Here is a 6,287-nt window from a genome sequence, read left to right on the forward strand (position 1 = left end):
AACCAGAGGAGAACTAAGGAGTTCTATGATATGCTTGAGAAAGATGAGATCAGTGTGGTGGTGAATGAGGAGTAACTTATCAACTATAACTTTGTTTCATCATGGAGTTTTGGCTCATATGGCAAATAAACAAATGTAGATTTTAAGGAATGTAGCAGAAAATTTAAGAGTTCCTTTTTGTTTCAGATACTATTTGGATTTTATGTGGACGGTTTTCACTTTAGAAATGAAATGCTGTTGAAATTTTGAAAACCGAGCCTAGCATGGGTAAGTTATGTGCGTTATTTATTGTCTTCATATTTATATTTAGTGCGTTTGAGCAGGAGGAATTCCCTGTTCTTGGGTTGCCAATTGTTAACTGTGAAATTCTCGAGCTAGTGGCGCGCAGTTCGAAATTTGGTAGGCACTTAAATACCAAGCATTGGTATGCAACAGAATTTGAACCTGGGATGTGAGCATAATCTTATACATCATGTGTTGCGCTTTTATCACTTGACAAATTTTCCCGGCATTGTGGCTATATTATGAAGCAGATTATAGGTAAATAATCATAATTTTTTTTGCTTTCTACACCATGAAAGCACATTTTAAAAACTTTCCTGAAACTTTTCCTGGTTTTACTTCGATGTATTTGTGTTGGTCATAGTTGTTAAGACATTTGTTTTTTGCTTTAATCGAACTTAAGACATGACTAGCCCATTGGTAAAGGAGGTCCTACTACTTGTCACGTTCTCACGTCGAAGTGAATCTAATGAACTAGGAATCTTTGTCAAATTTATAGAGATGAAAATTTACCAATTCTCAGTAAACAATTATGGTGGGAATTCACTGTTCTTAATCATGAAAATAACCAAGCTTGTAATAAGAGTACAGCATAACGACAGCATAGACGAGGACCCAGGATAGCACTTAGGTTCTGCTCAAACTGACAGCAGCCCAAACGAGGCCCAAAGTTGAAAGTGTGAAAATATTAGGACTAGTTTTGGTAGGGTGCGCCAGGCCCGTGCAGTAGTGCAACACATGGGCGACGCGCAAGAGCACAGGTAGCAAGCTACCTTGATGGGCTCTTTCCCTCGAAAAATTAAGTTAATATCGTGTGAACCAATGGCCCACATATCAGATATTAAACTGATAAGAACAGATACTACACTTGATCTTAGCCAAAAGGCCGAGAAAGGTATGCTTTATTTGGGTAATGGGCCTCTTCTTTTATAGCAGCTCTCTGCTATCTAAGCTTTAGCACTTCCGGTGTGGGAAACAACTCTGTTGTGTGCTTTCTCTGAAGTGAAAAGCCATTACTTCAGAGTCTGCCTATATCAGTGGATGATTCGAGTATTACCGGGCTGCTAAATGGTGCAGGATTTGCTATACAAATTGAACGTTTTCCGATGCTCATTTCACTTCATGTAATGCTGCAGATCTCTAAAAGATCCGTTGCTGTAATACTAAATTTGAAATCTTCCAAGTACAAAGAAACATTTTTACCTTCTGGGGATAAACATGATGTAATACGAAGTTTGTTATGACACTTATGCACGTGAAGTGCAGTCTTTACCAGATCTGTAAATGGCAATATAACTTGACCATTGATCAATGTTCCGAATGAATGGAGTAGTCTCTTCCTCTACTATCATCAAAAGGGCAGTTTAGTGCATAAGCTCCTGCTATGCTCGAGGTTCAGGGAAGGATTAAACTATAAGGGTCTATAGTACGTAACCTTATTCTCTATCTCTGCGAGAGGCTGTTTCTATGGCTTGAACCCGTGACATTTTACTCATGTCAAGCTTTCTAGAAATTCCTTCAATAACTTCCAAAATACTTTATATGGATGTGTGTATCAGGCAGAGGTAATTTAAGCTGTTATTTTTCAATTTGCAGTACATCTTGGAGAACATAAACGTGTTATTTACATTCATATCGTACTATGTTAGACCAATAACTCTTTGGCAGATTTTTAGTTGACATTCAAGGATCATGTGGTACAGAGACAGTGAGGTCCCAACGCTTAGCAGCAGAATTGCATATATCGCATTCTCATAGTTTTTACTTACTACTGTAATATTGCTAACTATACATCTATAGTTTTTGACACGTACCATGATTCGAATAAAAATTAAGATATCACATTAATAGATCACATATCTCAATTTTTTTTTTATAAATAGATGCTCCCAATTATGTGATATTATAAATTTTCAAATACAAATAATTTTATAATTCAACCTAGCATGTCTGGCATTTAGACTTTAGAGTGAGTTTGTTTTAGTATTTTATTGTCGGCTTGTCACTATTTAATGCGTTCGAGCTGGAGAAATTACCATTTCTTGGGCTGGCATTGTTATATTCAAGCACTTTTTGAAGATCAGTGACGCACGGTTATAAATTTGTTGGATATCGTACTTGCAACTCTACTCTTCTCCCCTTAATATCAGGCATTGTAAGTAATGAAGTTCAAACTTAGGGCATGAATCTAATCTACACATTGAAAAATTGTGTTTCTACTACTAGACTAATGCCCCGGGGTATGTGGCTAATGTGAAAGCAGATTGTAGGGCTATATGCACACCTAATCTATGAGGTTTACACTACTAAGCCAATAGATGCGGCCTCCTGTTGGTCATAGATTAAGCCTGTCAAACGGGCGGGCTGACCCGGCCCAGTCCGATCCACTAAGCAAATCCGATCCGGTATGACCCAACCTGATCAATCCATGAGCTGTAGGGTATCGGGTACCGGATCGAGTTATTTTTTGGTTTGGGTCCGGTTAATCTGGCCCGGACCAAGTTAAACGGCCCGGATTATTATTATTATTATTTTTGAATCAGATTTGATCAAAATTTGACAGTTGGACCAGTTGACCGTTGGGCCCAACGGCTATATTACTGTTTGGGCCCTTAAAACGGCTCAAATGGCCCTTTTTAATTACATAAAAAAAAAAAAAATTTAATCCCAAAAAAAAATCTATAAATACCCTACACTCTCAAATCATCTTTCACACAAATTTTCATTCTCTCAAATCTCATTCTCTCTCAATTCTCAAATATTCTATATATTTAATTTCCTAAAGTGCTCAGTTTAATTTTTTAATTTTCCGATTATAAAGTACGAGTGAAAGTTTCTAAAGTCGCAACCTTCGGATACTTTCAAAATTTGGTATTGTCGTTCTATCTCTTACGTTTAATTTTTATTTAGTGTATTCATTGTTGAATATTTAATTTTATTATATTTGTGTATTTTGAATTTTTTAAATTTAATTTATATTATGATAAATTAAGAAATCTCGTTACTAAAGGTGTTAAAAAAATTTGTCCCGAAAACGGTAGTGGTAGTAAAAAGCAAATTACTAACGGTAGAGGTAGTTCAAGTAGTAGATATACCCGTGTGCCTCCGACACTACTTAGTCAACCTTTTAATGATGAAGTAGGTGTACCTTTAGGTGTAGGTGCTCACGATATGGATTATGTAGAAGCTCAGAAAAATTACGGTATAGAAGAAGAAAATGAAGTAGATGCGGTTAATTTAGATGAAGATGATGAAAATATTGGTGAGACACCCGCAGTAGGAAATGCTAACGTTAGATCTGAATCAGTTAATCTCTCTTCCCGTCTTCCTCGTGCCCCAAGAGCTCGTAAAACAACTAGTATTGCATGACAATTTTTTGAACATATATCAGATATTGAGGTGCAATGCAATATCTGTCAACAAATATATAAGTATAAAAGCGGAGGCAAGCAAGGGAATACGGATACGTTAATGAGACATATAGGTGATGCTCACGAAAGAGAGTTAAATATTGCACAAGGTGGTGGGGATGTTGGTGGGCCAACGCAAACTAGAATGGACTTAACAACCGGTCAGGTAACGAAGAAGTATAATAAATTGAGGGACCGGGAAAAAATAACTAAAATGGTAGTTGTGGGTTGTTTGTCTTTTAGTTTTCCTTCTTCTAATGTCTTCATTCATTATATTCAAGCAATTTATAATCCTATGTTTAATGGTATTCCTAGAACTATTTGTCGGTCTGATATTTTAGACTTCATTCACAATATTGTTTTTATTTATCAACATTGTTAAAAATATTCAATGTAGATTGTCCCTAACTTCTGATCTTGGTTGTGTTGTAAATAAAAATGATTATTTAATTGTTATTTGTCACTGGGTGGATAGTAATTTTGTGATGCAAAAACGTATTTTTACTTTTTTATATGATGGAGATCGTAAACATACTGGAGATTTTATTGTTGATTCTATTGTTAAAGTTGCCGGATTTTATGGTATCGAAAATAAAATTTTATGTATTGCTTTTGATAATGTTTCTGACAACAAGACAGCTATAAAAAAGGTTAAAATCTAAGCTATCTCCGTCGTTGCCTGAAATTTTTCATATTAAGTGTGCATATCATATATATAATTTAATTGTAAATGATGGTCTTGAGTTTTTTGAGTTTTATATTGAAAAAATCCATCTTGTTGTTGGTTTTATTCAAGAAAATAATCGTAGATCGAGAATTAGAGAATTTAAAGTTAAATGTCAAGAAAATAGACTTGCATCGATATTGATGCCTGAGGAAATTGATATTAGATGGAATTCTACGTATGATTTTTTTTAAAACTTGTTATAAATATAGAGTTCATATCACACTAGCTTTTAACCAATATTGCGGTTCATTTGTTGATTCTGTTGATTGCATGCTACATAATTCTGACTGGGTTGTAATTAATGATCTTGTTGAGTTTTTATAAAAAATTTATGTAGCTATGGTTGAATTTTTCGGTGCTTATTATCCTACTATTTGTAATATTTTGGCATATATAACCAATATTTCTAGTTTGCTCAAAGAATATAAAAATAAAGAAGGTTATATAGAGGTTGTTGGTGCCATGTTTACTAAATTTTAAAAATACTTTATCCTGATTCCCCCTATTTACTTGGTTGATGCTATGCTAAATCCGTGCATGAAATATAATACTATGTGTCACTTTAGTACTATTATTTATGCTAACTTAGAAATAAATACTAACAATGATTCTGAACAAGTACAACCTGATTTATCAATGGCTATGGGTGATGCGAATGAATACATAAAAACTATATAATCACTATGCTGATTTATTTAATTTAGTCGTACCTGCAAATATCATTCCAACTGTTGCTCCTCATCCTCCCGAGGAGCCTTGATCTTCTAAAAGGCCGGCACATTCTGGATTTTCTGATTCCTTTTATAATTTACCTTGTTGGAACAGTGTTATGGGAGAGCTTACACATCAAGTTATCGGGAAGAGCTGAAATATTACCTTCGGTCACCGGCAGAGGATCGCAGACGATGGATCAACACATTGGATTGGTGGAGTAATTAAACACAATATCCTGTGCTTCAAGATTAGCTAGAGATATCTTGAATGTTCCAATGTCAACTGTTGCATCAGAGAACGCCTTTAGTCAGGGACGACAACAGCTTGGAGACAACCGACACTCATTAGGAAGCAATGCAATGAATGTTCTAGTTTGCCTCGGAGATTGGATTAGAGAGGAAAGAAGAAAATCAAGGAATGGAACCGGAGCCGAATGACAAGCTGAAACTTGAAGAAATTATGTCTTCATGAGAGAACTCAACAGAAAGTCCAATGCATGGTTTTTCCCCTGTTGACTTTGACTATTCTATGCAAGTTCCCGTTAATATTAACATGAATGAGTTGGAAAAAATGATGTGTAATTTGTAGATTTTTCATTCATATAAATTATAAATTTTGGATCATTTCGCAATCAATAAAATTCAACCTTCATTCACTCCTTAGTTCTTACTTTGTAATTTTTTTTCATTTAATGATTTAAATTGAATTTCTAGTTTAAATTAAAAACTTACTTCTAATATGTTATTAATTTACTACCAAGTATTATTAATTTATTATATTAAGTAGTATGTGTTTTGTATATTTGTGTATATACCTTCTATAGATGTGTATATTTAATGTATACATGTATATATGTTTTATAAATTGTATATATATTGTAGTGTATATATATATATATATATTGTAGTATATGTTTTATTTAAAGTAGTACATGTATATTGAATAGTGCGTATATGTGTGTATATATCTTCTATAGACATGTATATTTAACGTATACATGTGTATATGTTTTATAAATTAGTATATAACTATATATATATATATTTATATATTGTAATGGATATATATATTGTAGTATATTTTATTTAAAGTAGTACATATATATTGAATGGTGCGTATATATGTGTATATATCTTCTATAGATGTGTATATTT

The 6,287-nt window shown here is 33.7% G+C and overlaps 1 non-coding gene across 1 annotated transcript; it reads right to left on the reverse strand.

The window, feature by feature from the left end:
* Window positions 1-985: 985 nt before the first annotated feature.
* Window positions 986-1,181, reverse strand: LOC124895094. Its single transcript, XR_007051515.1, has one exon. It is a non-coding gene; the product is annotated as a U2 spliceosomal RNA (small nuclear RNA).
* Window positions 1,182-6,287: the final 5,106 nt, after the last annotated feature.

Source organism: Capsicum annuum, unplaced genomic scaffold (genome assembly GCF_002878395.1).
Source record: "Capsicum annuum cultivar UCD-10X-F1 unplaced genomic scaffold, UCD10Xv1.1 ctg79871, whole genome shotgun sequence".
NCBI classification, from domain to species: domain Eukaryota; kingdom Viridiplantae; phylum Streptophyta; class Magnoliopsida; order Solanales; family Solanaceae; genus Capsicum; species Capsicum annuum.